Here is an 18,716-nt window from a genome sequence, read left to right on the forward strand (position 1 = left end):
AATGTTCATTAGCTTCACCGCGGATGCACTGAAGCAGCAGCACGCACCGCCCACGAGGTGCAACTCACCGAGACTGGTTCAGCAGTACCCTAACATTCATAACTTCTACCACCTGGAAGAAGAGGACAGCACCTCCACCTACAGGGTTTCCCTCCAAGACACATTCCATCTTGCGGTGGAATTATGCTGTTGTTCCAGTGGGACTGGGTCACAAACCAGCAGTACTCTCCCTGACAGCACCACGGGTGCACCTGCACCGTATGAAATGCAGTGGTTTCAGTAGACAGCTCACCACCCTTCTCTCAAGGGCGGTAGACAATAACGGTCACATTCCACAAACATTTTTTAGGCATTTTTTAAAACTTTGGGCATCCCCATTCTGAGACATGCAGCTGAGCACTTCTCCCACTAGGTGGAGGTGCAGAAGCAGCCAGTGCCCAATCCCTTATTCCTCCAGTCTGCCACACTGAGGGAAACCTGTCTCTCTGACTGTCTGAAGCACCACAATAGGAGATCCAACACAGTTGTTACACAGGCTTAAAAGAAAGCTGACTGGCTGTGTGGTGTTAAAGGGCAGGGGTCAGTGATGTGGACAAAGTTGAGTCGTTTAGCCAAGAGCTCTCATCCTTTTCCTAGCAATGATGGGATGTAGTCTCTTGACCGTGTACTGTTACCATGTCAACACTTAATGCGCATGTAGCAAGCCCCTCTCTCAGGCGCATTTCCTTAATGCGGCTGCTAATCCAGTTATTCCACCCCACTGACAGCTTATGAGAAAATGTAAGTGTTGTGTGAGAACTGGATCAGATTTGACTATGATGCCCCTTATGGTCAAATAGCAAGTGATTTCACGTTGTCTTAGATCAATGGACTGAACATCACATGGCACCAGTTCCTACCCCTCAGTGAAATTCCTGATATGAGGTTCCCGCTCACAATCTGATTCCTGAATTGTAATATTTACCCAAATATTTGCAGACTGAAATGTAGCACAAATCCATTTCCAGTCTTGGTTCTGCTCAGATTCAGACTTGCATCAGCCCAGTGACACTTCTGAGGCAATGGTACCTCACAATAAAAAGAAAGAACTGCATTTATGTAGACTAGGCGAAAGTGAGGACTGCAGATGCTGGAGATCAGGGTCTAGATTAGGTGCTGGAAAAGCACAGCATCCGAGGAGCAAGAAAATCAATGTTTTGGGCAGGAGCCCTTCATCAGGAATTCCAACACCATTCTAATCTTGACTCTGCATTTATATAGAACTTGCCCACAAACATCACATACGTTCCAAGTACTTTTGAACTGTTGTAGAGTAGGAAACTGGGCAGCCAAATCGGGTGCAGCAAGATCCCACAAACAACAGCGTGATGATGATCAAAGTAATCTCTTCAGGCTATGGATTGTCAGAGTCACCAAAGATAACTCTGCTGCTCTTCCTTCAAGTAGTGGCAATAAGATCTTTCACATCCAGCTGAGAGAGCAGGCAGGAGCTCGGTGGAATGCCTGATCTGAAAGACGGCAGCACCTCAGGCTGTGCAGCACTCCCTCAGTTCTGCACGGACACGGCCAACAACATTTTTCTGCTTGGGTCATTGGAATGGGACTTGAACCCACAAGCTTTCCTGACTCGAAGGTGAGAGTGATGAGCAATAGCCAGCAATGTTTCACTTTTGTCCTTTACCTTTTTCTCAGTCAGTCTTTCCCCCTCTGCCGAAGATCTGATCTTCACTGTGAAGTGATGGGTTGATTACACCATTTAGATTAAGTAACCTGTGAGGAATGCTACTACTCAGCAATCATGGGCCACTTTTAATGCCTTTTCAGCAAGGAAGCTTTCAGAAACAATGGTCTGGGGAAAAAAATGATCTGGACACAGCCGTTTGGACTGATATGGATTAATAAAGGAGAGACAACATGAGATTTTACAGAGGGTGTTTTTAATTCTTTATTCATTCACAGGATGCTGGCTAGATCAGCATTTATCGCTCAGAGGGTAGTTAAGAGTCAACCACATTACTGTGGGCCTGGAGTCGCATGTAGGCTAGACCAGTTAAGGATGGTAGATTTCCTTCGCTATAGGACATTAGTGAACCAGATGGGTTTATCCAACAATTGATGATGTCCAAATTTTTATTGTATTCAAATTCTGTCATCTGCCTTGGCATGATTCGAACCCGGGTCCCCAGAATGTTACCTGGCCCTCTGAATTAATAGTCTAGTGGTAACACCACCAGGCAGTTGTCTCGTTGATGCTGCATATGTGGACTTTTAGAAGGTGTTTGGCAAAATGCCACACAATCAGCTTGTTAGCAAAATTGAATCCAGTGGGATAAGACAGTACTTGTACAAGTAAGGAAATAGAAGAGTTGAGGTGGTCTGTTTGTTTGGATCTGAGGAAGTTTTGCACTGATACTCCCCAGGGTTCAGTTCTAGGATCACTGCTCTTTCTGATACTCAGGAACAGCTTGCACAGAGTAGGGGGAGGGGGATACAAGTGACTTCAAATTTGCAGGTGACAGGAAGCTTGGCAGTGTGAAGAGGATGGCAATTAACTTCCAAGAGGAAATAGAAGGGCAGATGAAAGTCAATGTTGAAAAATATGAGGTAATACATTTGGTATGAAAACTGAGAAGCACATCATAAATGACAGAATCCAAATGCCAAAACGTCATACTAATCTTACACAAACACTGAAATTCACCAGATTGTTCTTTGAAAGAGCCATTGTAGGCTTGAAGGGCCAAAAGGCCTCCTCTGCCGTGCAGTTTTATGATTTTTTTTTTCCTCCTGCAGTCACTCCTCATCCATTTCTACAGGTGCTGCTCACAAATGCCATTCTTTAGTTGCAATCCCAGCTGCTCGTCATTTGACTATGAGAGGCTTCACCCAGATCCATTTTGACCACATTATGCAGCAGATGGCACGGGATCACCGTCAGGAGCAGGACCCCTTTAATTTAAAGCATCCTGAAGCCAGGTTTTACCAGCTGAGACCAGTTAACTCCTCACAGACATGGTTTCAAGCTTAGACCTTCTGCTCTGTGTGGCTCAGTCCAGCATCAAGTGATGCATTTAATCACTGAGTCCTCAAGGGATTCTCAATCCACTTTAAAGCTGTTTCCTCTGAAGAAATACCACAAACACTCATGAGTAAACCTTCTCCTTTATACATTTAACCTTCAACCAGACATATATGCAAGTCAATGCCTTGTTTTTAAGTACATAAAAGCTTCTAGAGGAGATTTCACAGGGATGTCGATGCTTTAAGCTGGTTAAAGTATGTAATTGGCAGGAGTTACAGATGGCTTGAACAATTCTTATAGAAATTTATGAAGCTGAAAAGAAAAGTGTGGAGTCAATTAACAGTTTCCTATTTTTATGAAGCTGCACTTTTTCCTAGAAGGAGAAGTGGAAACAATTGGTTTGGTCGTGTTAACATTCCTGGCATGATTTGGTGCGGCATGATTTAGTTTTTGTGTGGCAGAGCCTGGATTCTGTGCCCAGATCCCATCAGCACCTTCTCTCAAATTGATATGACTCAGGTGGCCATTAGCAACAGTAGGGATGGAGAGAAGGTGACATACTGCACCCCCGTCTACTGGCTGTTGACAAGTGCATTGCTTCAATAGGACTCTGGTTAGGAATGCACTCCACTTTCTCTGGTCCAAGGTCAGCTTCCCACCACATCCCCACAGACGCGTGCACATGACAACGTTTTAGATTGGAATGTATTGCATTTCCGAATCGCTGACCCATGGTGTGTGGTGAATAAGTATTCCTCTTTCGGAATCATGAACAGGGCTGTAATGCATGTACCTTTGCCTTAGTCTGGATGTATTGTAGTGCACACACCGGATTGTATGAACAGGCAAGGTTTGGAGGGATGTGGCAAGCAGGTAGGACTCATTTAGTTTGGGGTTATGTTCGGCACGGACTGGTTGGACCGAAGGATCTGTTTCCATGCTGGATGACTCTATGTAAAATAGATTGTAGGACAGCGGCTGTGGATGAACTGTGCAATTATCACAATCATTTCAAATCCAAGAGAGCCACTGGAATTCATTCAGTAGAAATGGTGATAACTTGGCTCAGCTCATTCTGTGCCTATGCTAACATCGCAGGTTTTCAGGCTGAATTTTGCAAATAAACACACACCCTTTACCGGGAATTGGCATACTTTTAAAGGAAAGGTATCTGTGAAGGTCTCACGTCTGATGCCTTTGGCATTCCGCCAAGGCAGATCAACAAGAAAGGAGAGGGGCATGGTCTCTTTAAATGGAAAGCTGGTGCACATATTTCAGATGTAAAAAGTTAATTGAGCTTCCTGTAAATTTGCCAAATGAGGGATTTAGAAGCACTGTTGTTGTCACAGTGACTTTGCCATCATTTGCACGGTTAGTTATCCATCTGCTCTCCCCACCTCCCTCCCTAGTCCCATTGGACGCAGTATTGCACTTGTCTGGATCGCTTTCTGCAGTCAGGTGTGATTGCACCCAACAGTCATCCAATAACACAGATGGCCCGGCTTTGAGCTTTTGATGTCAATTTTCACTTCCTGAATTATTAATCAGCCTGTTTGAGCTGCCTGGATGTGCTCAGTCTCACCTCTTCGAGCTCTCTTGGTGCCTAACTGCTGTTAACGTGCAGAGTGTTTTCCGATGCTGTGCAGCCTTCTAGCTCGAAGACTTCAAGAATTCTGAACGGCGTGATAAACAATGTTGGGTAGAGAACCAGAGATAGCAGCATGTGGATTCGCCTGAGGGTGAAATCCATACTTCGGGCAGCAAATAATCTCGTGCATGTCAGGATTCCCACCTTGATGGAAAATAGTTCATGGGTACCAGTGGTTCTGTTTAACAGATAACTCCAATGTCATTGATGTTGGAGCTTTACCACCATTTGGAGATTTGTTTCTTCCATCTCATTAACAGCTTTCCTTCCCTCCACAATGCTTCCAGTGCTTTGTAATATATACAATGCTTTCGATGACCGAAACATGGGTTTACAATTGTTCTTTGCCTACACTGGAGAATGTAATTTGTCAGTGGCCCTGGATAACCCATTCGGCTACATGCTTCCCTGGCCAAACTGTGGAATTATATTCTCTGATTAGTTTATCCAGGACATTGGAATTCAGCGGTGATACCATAATGAACTTGCTGCATTTCCAACTCACGGACCCATGGTGTGTATTGAATAAGTATTCCTTTTTGGGAATTGGGGTTGTAATGTACATGCCACTGCATTGGTACAGATGTATTGCAGTAGGGATAAAATACCCCTTCTTGGTCCTCTCATTGGATTGTAATGTGCTATCTCATTTCTTGGACTACTCAGATTTATTGTCCGTCCCAAGCTGGCTCGAGTGCAGTTAACGGTCAGTCGTGTTGCTACAAGCCTGGAATCTATAGACTCGACATCAGTGGCAGATTTTGTTAAGAGTGGGTAAAATTCTCACCATCTGCCCCATTGTGACCCAGTTTTCCCCTGTGTGGATGAGTTCAAAACTCTGGGGGCATATTTTTAAGGTGAGAGGAAGATGATTTAAAAGGGACCGAGTGGTATCTTTTTCACACACAGGGTGGTTCGTATGTGGAATGAACTGCCAAAGGAATTAGTAGATGCAGTTGCAACATTTCAAAGACATTTGGACAGGTGCATGTACAGTAAAGGTTCAGAGGAATATGGGCCGTATACGGTTTAGATCAGGAAACTCGGTCGCATAAGTTGGACCGAAGGGTTTGTTTCCATCCTGACTGACTCTATAAACCCCTAGCCCCCAGGACATTAGCCTGGGGTGCTGGATTAGTAGGCCAGTTACACCACAGCCTCCCTGGAGCGCCAACGTTGCTGTAGCCCACCTACTTTATGCCTTTAACAGGCTGTTGTATTATTATGTGAGCTAAGTGCCAGGAATCACTGCATATGAAAATTTTGATAAGTTGAACTAATTGGGTTGATCTCTTTATGGTGTGAATTTCTATGAAGGATGCTGTAAATGTGAAACACAGTTAGAATAAACAGTCACAACTGATGTTATTTTTTGCAACTGAGCTCTGTGGATGTGTTTAATTTAGTGTCCTTTGTAGTTCTGTGGAAGAAAAGACTACAAGAGTAACTTGCACTTACAGAGCACCATTAGTGCAGAGAAATACCTCAATTCTCATCACAGAGCCATTAAAGAAGTAGACATTAATGTAAAGAAGGAGTATATTAAGACCGACAATGGATAAAAGTAAATTCGCCATAGACTTATCAGACCATAGAGCTGATCTCTCATTAGAGAGGGATGACTGGTGGTAATTTAACCTGAGGGTCACCATGCCACACATGACAAGAGAGAGATTGAGACGGAGAGTCATTTATGGCAACCTCAACTGGTGCAGGAATTGAAACTATGCTATTAGCATCACTCTGCAGCACAAATCAGCTGTCTTGCCAACTGAGCTAAAATTTTATCCAAAGGAAAAGGTAGAGAATTTTGAATTCAAAGTTTAGAACAGTCCTTCCCAAGTTAGGAGTTGGGACCTCAAATGGGGTCTTAGCAACATACGTAGGAATTAGCAATGGGAGTAGGCAATTCAACCCTTTGAGCCTGCTCCACCATTTAACGTAATCACGGGTGATCTTATCCCAGTCTCAACCCCACTGGGGGTCCCGAATTGTGGGGCAGCAGTGTGTGCCATACGGATCTGATAGTTACTCTCACAGACCCAGCTCTCACAACATCCCTCATCCACTCTCCCAGTTCTCACTGAAGGATCATGATAATGTTCAAACTTTGGAATAGGATTCGCAATGGGGGGGGGGGAAGGGGTAAAGGTTTGGGAGGCATGGATTTGGAGCATGGGTGTAAGCAGCCTTGGAGACCACCGGACATGGAAAGGGGAAATGATCAAGAGAAGAGAGGAAAGCTTGTTGGGTTTGTTGGGCAGCAGCTTCTTGCTCTGGGAGAGGTTGGAAAGGTAAGGCAGGAAGATGCCATGAAGAGACACTAGCATTAGGATTAGAACCTTAATCTGAGGTTGTACGGATCTGCAAGTCATTACAGACCAGCAAAGGAAATAAATAGGCAGCACTTAGTGCACAACAGGATACAGGTAGCAGGGATGAGGGTTGGGATTAAAGTCTGAAGTTGACCAGAGTATGGGAGTGAGTTTTTGGTTGTCGACGTAGGGGGCGAAACCAGAAATTGAAATGGAAGTCTGAAGAGATACATTTTGGATGAAAGAATGCAAGGATACAATACAAAGTGAAGGGTACAATGCTAAGGAGGTTGCAGAGACAGATGGGACTGGAGGTATATGTATGGCAGAAATAATTGGGGGTGACAGGACAGTTTGAGAGAATGGTTAATAAAATGTACAGTATTCTGGGCTTTAGTAATAGAGGTGTAGCGTACAAAAGAAAGGAAGTCATGGTCAACCTGCATAACACCTGTGGTGTCTTTGGAATTGAGTAATCTAAAGGCCCAGGTTAATCTTCTGGTTGGTGACAGGGATTCAAATCCCACCAATTAATAAATAGGCAATTGAGACAATGACAATTCTGGTTGATTATCATCTGGTTCATGACTGCCCCTTTAGGCAAGGGAATCTGCCTTTTTTATTGACATGGACTACAAGTGACTGTGGTTTACTCTAAACGCTGGCCTTGACAGTGCCAACCCAGCCCACGAAATGAATAAAGAAAAGGAGAAGGTACTCAACTGAGGATCTGTTGTTGGTGCCAGAATTGAGGAAAAATGAGAAAGTGTTAGAGAAACCGCAGAAAAGATTTACAAGCATGATCCCAAGATTGAGGAATTTGTGCAATAGCTTGTAGAATTTGGAACTGTGTTCCATGGAGAAGAGAAAGTTGAGAGGAAATTTGATAGAAGTATTTAAAATCATAAGGAGTGTGAACAAGATAGATCGGGAGAAACTGTTCCCATTAGAGGAGGGCTTGAGAACAAGAGGGCACAGATGTAACGTAATTGGGCAAAGGAAGCACGGCTGGAACAAGGAAAAGGCTTTTTCATGTGACAAGTGGTTAGATTCTGGAATGCTGCGCCTGAGAATGTGGTTGATGCATATTCAGACATGGCATTCAAAAGGAAATTTGATTATTATTTGGTAAGGAAGAATGTGCAGGGAAAAAGTAAGGGAAGGGCTCTAGGTGCATTACTTATTCAGAGAGATAGCACAGATATGACAGAATGAATGACCTCTTACTGTGGTGTAACTGTTCTGTGATTCTGAACCTTGTAATAGTAGATTTGTGGGGTCAGAAGCTGAGTTTCAGGGCTAGTCTCAGATGCCAAATCTGTGAACACAACCTTTTGGCCTCATTCAGGAGACCTAGTGTGAACTGAATGCTTTCAGCTTCCTTTTACAATGTGAGATGAAGCTAATTTAGCCACAAAGTACATTATCTGGTTGGAAGTATTAAGGGTCTCAAGACCTATGTACCACTGTGGCATGTGGCCAACTCTATTAAGGGAATAAAAACCTTTCTCTTCCAACAGTCCGTGAATCTAATATGAAGTGTTATATCTCCTATAATGTCTGTCTGACTTGTTACCTTATGAATATACTCAATAAAAATTGATTTTTATTTTAAGGCAGATTCTATTTTCTGGGACTTTCACAGACCTAAAATGAATATGATGTTTCATAATGTGAAGCCACTTGCCTGGAACTACATTACAACATACACAAGGGGGTTCATTGCCTTTGCACAGTCTGAAAATGAAAGCCACAGACAGGTCATGTTCAAGCTTTGGCATTTTCAGTGCAGGATGGCTACCTGCAAGAGTGTGCCATTATGTCCTTGCAACCAGTAAGTTATCATTTGCAACGATAAATATTGTCCTAATGGGCCCTGAAATCAGCTGAAAGTCTGTGCCGGGAGTCCAAAAATAAAAGTCTACTTTGTTACCCTGAGAAGATACAAAGGATTGCACACCACGGGCCAATACATCGGGGGTGATTGCCCAGTTGACTTCTTTCACGTGTTATGGTTTAAAGCTTAAAAACTTGGTTTGTCTAGGTTTACGTGGATTTTGTTTTTCGATCAATATCCAGAATGCACAGAGATATTGCTGCAGTTTAACACCATTCCTTCTTGCATCCATGCCAATGACGCTAATGGACTCAGATCCTGAGACTGAGCTTCTCAAACCTGAAATATTAATAGGAACAGAAAGTGCAGGAGAAACTCAGCAGCTCTGGTAAAGTCCGTGGAAGGCGAAATGAAGTTAGCATTTTAAGTCCATTACAAGTCTTCTGGTGAATTTGGCTGTGTGCGTGTGAAGCATAAGTTCCACATTGTGGCCTGCCAACTTTCAGGAACACAAGGTTTGACATTGCTTGGGTTGGTTGGAGTAAACTTTTTAAAAAATGAGTTCATGAATCAAGCGTCACTGGCATCACCACATTTGTTGTTGGTCAGAATTGCCCTTAAGAAGGTGGTGGTGAGCGACTCAGACTGCTGTGAGGATGGGTGTTCCAAGTCTTTGACCTAGTGAGAGTGAAGGAGCAATATCGTTTCCAAATGACGCTGTGTGTCTTGGAGGGAGACTTTGCCCTGGAATTGTGTTCCCATGTGTTTACAGTCCTTGGTTTTATTGAAGGAGGCTTTATATGTTGAGAACTTCAGAAGTGGCACAGTGGCGATTTCACAAGGTGTACATTATCAAGGAGATGCAGAGTATTAACGTAAATTGTAAATGTGGAACAAGGGGACACAAGCACAAACGTTGAAGACAATTTTAAGCTGGTTGACTTGAAATTTCTCTTCAGTCAAGAGAAACACAAGGACTGGAACTTCAGGTAGAGATAAAAAATGTGAGAATCATTTTAAAAACAGTTCTAGGTTGAAAGAGAGAGACACTGTAATGGTTGAATTATCTTGACTAGGCCTCACTCAGCCGTGTCTGTCTTGAGATGCTGCAAAGGACAAGATTCAGACCCCACCTGGAATTATTAGAGATGTAGTTACAGAGCCAACACTTAAGTACAGGAAGAGGAAGCACGTTGAGGGGTAGGGGAGGGAGATTATAATCAGTCCATAACCATAGGGGTTTGTGGCAACACATCGGCCTTCCTAGGTACAGCAGTCACATAACAAGCAGGATGTGGGTTTTTTTTTCTCTCACGATTCAGTGCGTGGTGAATTGCTGGGGTTGGGGTGTGGCTAGATGGGGTTTGAATGTGACAAGTGGAACACAAGATGTTGGCCCAAGGGAAGAAGAAAAGGTTGCAAATCCTAAGGCCTTTTTATATGTGTGCATGCTCTCGGTGGAGGGGTAGGCAGCATTCTTGTCCAGAACGTAGTTTAGTACAAACCTGGCAACCTGGTGTTTCCAGTAGGATATGTAGACTGACTTCCGGCATTCCAAGAGTAATTCATATAGAAATTGGATTTCCAACAGAGCCCAGCAAAGAGTCTACTCTTTAAAAAGAAAATGCTGGCAAATTCAGAGATTATGAGAGGCCACTGATGTAAGAAAGTATATATCATGTAAGATTGACTTTAATGGCTCTTCTATTTACAATTTACAAGGAGGCTAGGAAAACATCCTCCTGTAACAAAACAGTTGGGATTTAGATTAGATTACTTACAGTGTGGAAACAGGCCCTTCGGCCCAACATGGCCACACCGACCCGCTGAAGCGTAACCCACCCATTCCTGTACATTTACCCCTTTATCTAACACTACGGGCAATTTAGCATGGCCAATTCACCTGATGTGCACATCTTTGGACTGTGGGAGGAAACTGGAGGAAACCCACACAGACACGGGGAGAATGTGCAAACTCCACACAGTCAGTCACCTGAGTTGGGAATTGAACCCGGGTCTCTGGCGCTGTGAGGCAACAGTGCTAACCACTGTTCCACCATGCTGCCCACGTAGAGTAGAGACTGAGAAGCGTTGATTATTTTGGTGAAGGGCGGGGGGTTGGGGGGAGTTCTTTTTTTTAAAAAAAACAAGGAGTCCTTCCAGACCAGTGCCATAGAGTCACATAACATGGAAACAGCTCCTTCAGTTCAACCAGTCATGCCGACCATGTTTCCGAACCAAACCAGCCCCACCTTCCTGTGCTACACCCATATCCTTCCAAACCCTCCTATTCGTGTACTTATTCAAATATCTTTTAAATGTAACTGTACCTACATCCACCACTTCCTCTCGCAGTTCATTTCACATATAAACCATTCTCTGTGTAAAAAAGAGTTGCCCCTTATGTCCTTCTTAAGTCTTTCTGCTCTCACCTTAAAAATATGCCCCTTAGTTTTGTACTGCCCTATCCAAGGGAAAGGACCCTTCCTGTTCACCTTATCTATGCCCCTCATGATTTTTAAACCTCTATAAGACCACCCCTCAATCTCCTATGCTCCAGTGAAAGAAATCCCAGCATATTGAATGATTCATATCTAATATTTTGTCAGAAAGTAAGTGACTGCACATCCCTGTGGTGTTAATGGAAGTGTGTTTATACCAATAGGTTTATGACAGTTATCATAAACATGTAAGGAAGGCAAATAGCTTTCCTATTTAGATCAAATGACGTGGGTGTTAGAATGAGAAGCCAGTTTAGTCTTGCTTCTAGAGAGATAGCGAGCAGTTCAGGAAAAATCATCTCAGCAAAGGAGTTTGGTTCTTCAAACTTCCAAACCAGGAAAGTTTGATTAGAAATCTTTGGGTTCTTGGAACTTAAGCTTTCAGGTTTGTGGGAGGTTTATGTCACTACTTGGTAAGTACTCACAGAATTGTCTCCAGAGTCCACAGCAAAGCAGCTGAAAGGAATCAGTTCAGTCAATCATTGAAGAGTTAAGATAGGCAAATAATTTCTGGACTTGAGTCCCTGTAACAGATAGTGGCGGGAAATAGGTTAAGACTTTATTTTGCTGTGTAAGTTCATTGTAACTATCTTTGATATACAGACAGCTAATTTTTCTTGTGAGTAAAGCATCTGCTTTATTGTTGGTGAAAATTTACAGTCTAATGTGCATATGGCTTAGTGACTAGGCTCCTAGTTGACTAAATAAACACGCAAATTATGATCTATCAAGCCAGGTTTTATTGTGGGATGTGCCGTCCATTGGGATCAAAACAAAGTTAAACTGCATGTTGAAAAATATGTTTCTTATTTTTGTTTGCCACGTAGGGTGTATTATCAAGTTTTTTTTAATGGACATGGGACATTTTAGAGTCTAGAGTGTGGTGCTGGAAAAGCACAGCAGGTCAGGCAGCATCTGAGGAACAGGAAAATGGGGCAAAAGCCCTTCATCAGGAATGAGGTTGGAAGCCTCAGGGGTGGAGAGATAAATGGGAAGGGGGTGTTGGAGTTGTTGCAGTTGGAGGAGTGGGGTTTGAGGGCTGAGGTGTGGGAAGTGGATGAGATACGCTGGAGGGCATCTTCAACCTCGTGGGAGGGGAAATTGTGGTTTTTATAGAAGGAGGCCATCTGGTGTGCTCTGTGGTGGAACTGGTCCTCCTGGGAGCAGATGCTCCCTCCACCCGCAAAATAGGACCGAACTCCCCTGGTCCTCACCTTCCACCCACCAACCTCCATATACATTGAATCATCCTCTGCCATTTCCGCCACCTCCAAACAGACCCCACCGCCAGGGATATATTTCTCTCCCCACACCTATCTGTTTACTGTAAAGACCGTTCCCTCCGCGTCTACCTCATCAGCTTCCCCCCCCCCATGCAAACAACCCACTCTCCCTCCCGGCACCGACCCCTGCCACCACAGGAATTGCAAATTCAGTGCCCTCACCTCCCCCCTCACCTCCATCCAAGGCCCCAAAGGAGCCTTCCACATCCATCTAAGTTTCACCTGCACTTCCAGACATGTCATTTACTGTATCCATTGCTTCCAATACGGTCTCCTCTACACTGGGGAAACAGGACACCTACTCACAGAGCACTTCAGAGAACATCTCCGGGACACCCGCACTAACCAACCCCATCGCCCTGTGGCCGAACACTTCAACTCCCCCTCCAATCCACTGAGGACATGCAGGTCCTAGGCCTCCTCCATTGCTGCTCCCTCACCACCTAACGCCTGGAGGAAGAAAGGCTCACCTTCCTTCTCTGGACCCTCCAAGCCCATGGCATCAATGTGGGTTTCACCAGTTTCCTCTTCTCCACTCCCCTCCCCTTATCCCAGTTCCAACCTTCCAGCTCAGCACCGCCCTCATGACCTTCCTATCTGTCCATCTTCCTTTCCACCTATCCACTCCACCCTAATACCTTTAGCCCCACCTCCATCCACCTATTGCACTCTCAGCTACTTTTCCCCCAGCCCCGCCCTCCCAATTTATCTCTCCAACCCCGAAGCTTCCAGCCTCATTCTTGATGAAGGGCTTTTGCCCAAAACGTCGATTTTCTTGCTGTCTGACCTGCTGTGCCTTTCCAGCATCACACTCTCAACTCTAATTTCCAGCACCTGCAGTCCTCACTTTCGTCATGGGACATTTTAACTTTGTTTTTGAGTATTTGGTAGCAACGGCTTTTCTTAAAAATAATGGCCACCATTTCAGATTGTCCGTGGGGAGATAAGAATGCAGGCCACTGATATCCTGTTGAATCCACCTTCCCTAAGTTTAGAGGTAGACCCATTAACCCAACGATAACTGTGATTACAATGGTGCCAACACAGGCTTAAGGACCTGCTACTGCATAAACATTGGAGCTGCCTCACAGACATTGACCTCTCAGTTTCCGACTTGAAATGATACCAAAATAAACAGCAGCTTAAGGCAGGTTATCCCTCGCCACCTGGTGCACAATGTGTGCAAAGTTGAGGCAGCATCTCATCTAATTTCGCAGCTATTTCATTCGAGGTATATGCATTAATGAACTGGTTACCTGCATCATTCTGATGAACACCACTCCCACAATTTCCCAATAAATAGGTTCTTATTATGGTTAGAACATATCTATTGCCGTGCATTAGTGAAGCCATTTTAATTAATAGGCTGTGCAGCAACAGCAGGGAATTTTTAGTTTCCAAAGGCAGCTTATTAAAGTAAATAGAAGGCTGCTGTGAACTAGCAGTAATTATTTGACGAGGGCAGAGTGGTTGTCAGTCATTTGACAAGGTTCCTCATGGGAGACTGGTTAGCAAAGGTTAGATCTCACAGAATACAGGGAAAACTAGCCATTTGGATACAGAACTGGCTCAAAGGTAGAAGACAGAGAGTGGGGGTGGAGGGTTATTTTTCGGGCTGGAGGCCTGTGACCAGTGGAGTGCCACAAGGATTGGTGCTGGATCCACTATTTTTCATCATTTATATGAATGATTTGGATGTCAGCATAAGAGGTATAGTTAGTAAGTTTGCAGATGAAACCAAAATTGGAGGTGTAGTGGACAATGAAGAAACTTACCTCCGAGTACAGTGGGATCTTGATCAGATGGGCCAATGGGCTGAGGAGTGGCAGATGGAGTTTAATTTAGATAAATGTGAGATGCTGCACTTTGGAAAAGTAAATTTTAGCAGGACTTCCACCCTTAATGGTAAGGTCCTGGGGAGTGTTGCTGAACAAAGAGACCTTGCAGTGCTGGTTCATAGCTCCTTGAAAGTAGAGTCGCAAGTAGATAAAACAGTGAAGAGGGCGTTTGGTATGCTTTCCTTTATTGGTCAGAGCATTGAGTACAGGAGTTGGGAAGTCATATTGCGGCTGTACAGAACATTGGTTAGGCCACATTTGGAATATTGCGTGCAATTCTGGTCTCCTTCCTATCGGAAGGATGTTGTGAAACTTGAAAGGATTAGAAAAGATTTACAAAGATGTTGTCAGGGTTGGAGGATTTGAGCTATAGGGAGATGCTGAACAGGCTGGGGCTGTTTTCCCTGGAGCGTCGGAGGCTGAGGGGTGACCTTATAGAAGTTTACAAAATTATGAGGGGCATGGATAGGATAAATAGACAAAGTCTTTTCCCTGAGTCCAGACCTAGAGAGCATAGGTTTAGGGTGAGCAGGGAAAGATATAAAAGGGACCCAAATGGCAGCTTTTTCATGCAGAGGGTGGTGTATGTGTGGAATGAGCTGTCAGAGGAAGTGGTGGTGGCTCGCACAATTACAGTATTTAAGAGGCATCTGGATGGGTAAATGAATAGTAAGGGTTTAGAGGGATATGGGGCCAAGTGCTGGCAAACGGGACTAGATTAGGTTAGGATATCTGGTTGGCATGGACGAGTTGGACCAAATGGTCTGTTTCCATGCTGTCTGTCTCTCTGACTATGACAATAGCGCAGTTGTTTGTTGTGGCAGAGAAAATGAATACAGTGCCCAATTCCACATACCATATGAGGAGCAGAGATAATTGAGTTTTATATAATCGTGCTTTTGATGTGTTTAACGAATTTTTTTATGATTTAAATGTGTTGACACAATTTCGGCAAACTGAACAACTAAAGTCAGCTTTTGCCACAGAATTTATCAGTTGCAATTTTTTTAAAAGGACTCAGGCAGCATGGAGGCAAAAGATTTTTAATTTAGAAGGGTGTCATGTGGCGGCACAGGCTGGGTGGGCCGAAGGACCTGTTCCTGTGTTGTACTGTTCTCTGTTCTTTGTTTTGTCGAGTGCACACATCCCAGCTCAATGGGCAAACACAGTGTAAGCTGTTTCATTGAGCAGGCCAGAGGTCCCAGGGCTGTCCCCGATCTAAGAGCAAGCTTGTTACTTAGTTGGGATAGTGGTGCATGTGTGTCAATGTTTCACTGAGATAGGAGTGGCTACTGTATAGTTTGTTATTATTACACTCATATATCTTACACTAATATTTGATATACATGTCAAAGTGTCAGCTATGACTCGGTAGCAGAATTGAGACCAAAGTTCAAGCCACGCTCCATTAACAAACCATTTCATGTCCTAAGGAACTGTTGCTTTTGCATAAAATCCTGCACTTTTGGCTGGTGATGATGGTATAATGATAATGTCACTGGACTACAAGGCCAATTTAGTGCTGTAGTGACATGGTTTCAAATCCCACTCCAACATTTGGTGGAATTTAAATTCAGTTAGTGAAATTGTAGCAATAATAGTGACCAGGAAGTTACCCAGTGAACTTATCTGGTACTGCAGTACCCCCATAAGGAAGGAAATCTGCCACACTCACCTCTCCTGACCTATTTGTAAATTTTGACTTTGCACTATAGCATTGTCCATTATAAAAGTGACTAGACTTTAAAAGTACACTCAGTTCAACAAACACTATAGGAAAGATGCCCTGAAACTTAAATGGGTTCAGAAAAGATTTACAAAGATGTTGCCAGGATTGGAGGTTTGAGCTATAGGGAGAGGCTTAAAAGGCTGGGACTGCTTTCCTTGGAGCATTGGAGGCTGAGGAGCGACCTTATAAAGTTAGGAAGGAAGAGATAGGGTGAGGTCACTGGTGTCACAGAGTTAAAGTGAAAGGAAGTGATTTTTGGTTGCAGAGGAGTGGGCTAAGTCCAGAGTAGAGGTCAATAAAAGAATGTAGGTCAGCACTGTCTTTTCCCTGGGGTAGGAGAGTCCAAAACTAGATGGCATAGGTTTAAGGTGAGAGGGGAAGGGTTTAAAGTGTCTTAAGGGACAACTTTTTCACGCAAAGGGTGGTGTGCATGTTTGGAATGAGCCTCCACCAGAGGAGGCTGGTACAATTACAGCATTTAAAAGGCATCTGAATGGGTACATGAATAGGAAGGGTTTAGAGGGATATGGGCCAAATACTGGCAAATGGGACTAGATTAATTTAGGATATCTGGTAGGCATGGACAAGTTGGACCGAAGGATCTATTTCTGTACTGTACATGTCTGTGACTCTAACTTCAGACCGTACACTCTGTCCTTCATTTTGTCCTCCCTCTCACAAAAGTACCTGGCTTACTTGGTTGTGCTTTCAGCAGTGCTGACCCACATTCTCTTATTAACCTCTACTCTGGACCTAGCCCACTCCTCTGTAACCAAAAATCACTTCCTTTCAGTTTAATTCTGTGACACCAGTGACCTCTAATCTGCCTCACCCTCTAACCCTCCCTTGACCTCTCCCTTCTGTTCCACTTGCTCCTCATTTTTTTCCTACTGTGTCAGCCGAAAATCCATTACTTTGTGACCTCTCGCTTCAGTTCCTAAGAGGAGTCACATCAGGCTCAGAATATTAACTTTGTTCTCCTCGCCACAGATGCTGCTGAACCTGCTGAGTTTCTCCAGCACTTTCTGTTTTCATTTTGGAAGGACCTCATTGACTGCTATGTGCTTTTTCTTGTGGGTAGGTGGTGGTGCTGAGGTTGTGATAGGTGCTACATAAGTACAAATTCTTTATTAACCTGAAAGAAAGACTTGCATTTAAATAACACCTACTTCAGAAACTGGTCCAAATTGCACTAACATTTCATCCTACCAGTGCTGCATTGGAAGAATGCTATACTTTTGCTAGACTTAACAGGATCAGTGGGTAAGAATGGGGGGGGAGCTTAGTAGAGGTTATGTTATCTCTACCCCTTAACAGATAATCTTAACACTAAAAATAACCAGTCACCCACAAGAGGGTTTGCTGTGTGTGTGTGTGTGTGTGTGTGTGTGTGTGAGAGAGAGAGAGAAAGAAAGAAAGAAAGTGTTTCAAGTGACACAGGGATTTTGAAACAGCAAACCTGCTATGTGGCTAATTGCAGGAATTGTGACGGGGTAGTTAATCTCTCGGTGGTGCCAACACACAGCACAGCCCAAATGGCATTGACAGCAGCTGAAAGGCAATACATTGCCACAATCTTAAGACTGGGACATAGTTCCCAGCCATGCAAAATAACAGGTCTCTTACCACCCTCGTCTTAAATCATTGTACTTGCAGAAGTTGCTTACCGATTTCCTGTACAAATAATGGCTTGTGGTACATTAGCTGAAGGTATTTGACTGATGTGCAAGATAAAGCAAGCGGGCAGTGCCATGCATGACATTTGCCTGTGTAACACAATCTTAACAGAATCCCTACGCTATTCCTGATGGCAACTGTTCTGCTGATTTGACTAATTGCAGCAAAGCCTTTTGTTGTAACACTCTGATTTATTTTTTATATATATATTTAAAATGTCAGTCTTTTTCTTTTGGGGAGGTGGTGGGGTTGGGTCGATTTCCATTCTGGAACCTAGCAGCAGGGACGTGTGTGTGTGTGTGTGTGTGTGTTCAGACAGCCTGGCATTCTCTGAGGGAATACACGCAGACAACCTTCTGAACAATAGGCCTCCAAAGTGTAGCAGCTGATAATAGGGACTGCTCGACCTCGGAGGTCACAGGCAAATAAATGGGCCAGATGCTTAGCACTTGTGTTTTCACGGCCCCGGAGCAGATAATTTCGCTCAATTCCGCCTTCCTACTTTTAAGCACCCCCCCCCCCCCCCCCGTCCAAACATATAATCTTGCAACAACTAAAAAAAAACTTTCAGCAAGCCTGGAGCGCTGGCGCTAGTGTGTGAGGGAGATTAAGTGATTCCTTATCGCGTCTCTCTTGCTGTAGCTGCTGATACAGACTCAGACACCTAGTGAGCTGTTAGTCGCTGCGTGCCTGGGGATCCAAGGTTCGAAACTGTGCAGCGACCTTTTACATTTTATTTCAAATTTTAAAAAGTTGAGGTTTTTGACAGAAATAGAGATGGGTGCTTTGCATGGGGGAAAAAATACATAGACTAGGTATCAGTTCAAAACAAAAATCTTTGCCCGATGACCAAAACAGAGGATGTG

The 18,716-nt window shown here is 44.0% G+C and overlaps 1 protein-coding gene across 9 annotated transcripts in view; it reads left to right on the forward strand.

Annotated features, from left to right (window-relative positions):
* gse1b (Gse1 coiled-coil protein b) overlaps positions 1–18,716 on the forward strand; it is a 336,737-nt gene that overhangs the window by 161,533 nt on the left and 156,488 nt on the right. The window lies entirely within an intron of this gene.

The sequence above is a fragment of the Hemiscyllium ocellatum genome, chromosome 17 (genome assembly GCF_020745735.1).
Source record: "Hemiscyllium ocellatum isolate sHemOce1 chromosome 17, sHemOce1.pat.X.cur, whole genome shotgun sequence".
Lineage (NCBI taxonomy): Eukaryota > Metazoa > Chordata > Chondrichthyes > Orectolobiformes > Hemiscylliidae > Hemiscyllium > Hemiscyllium ocellatum.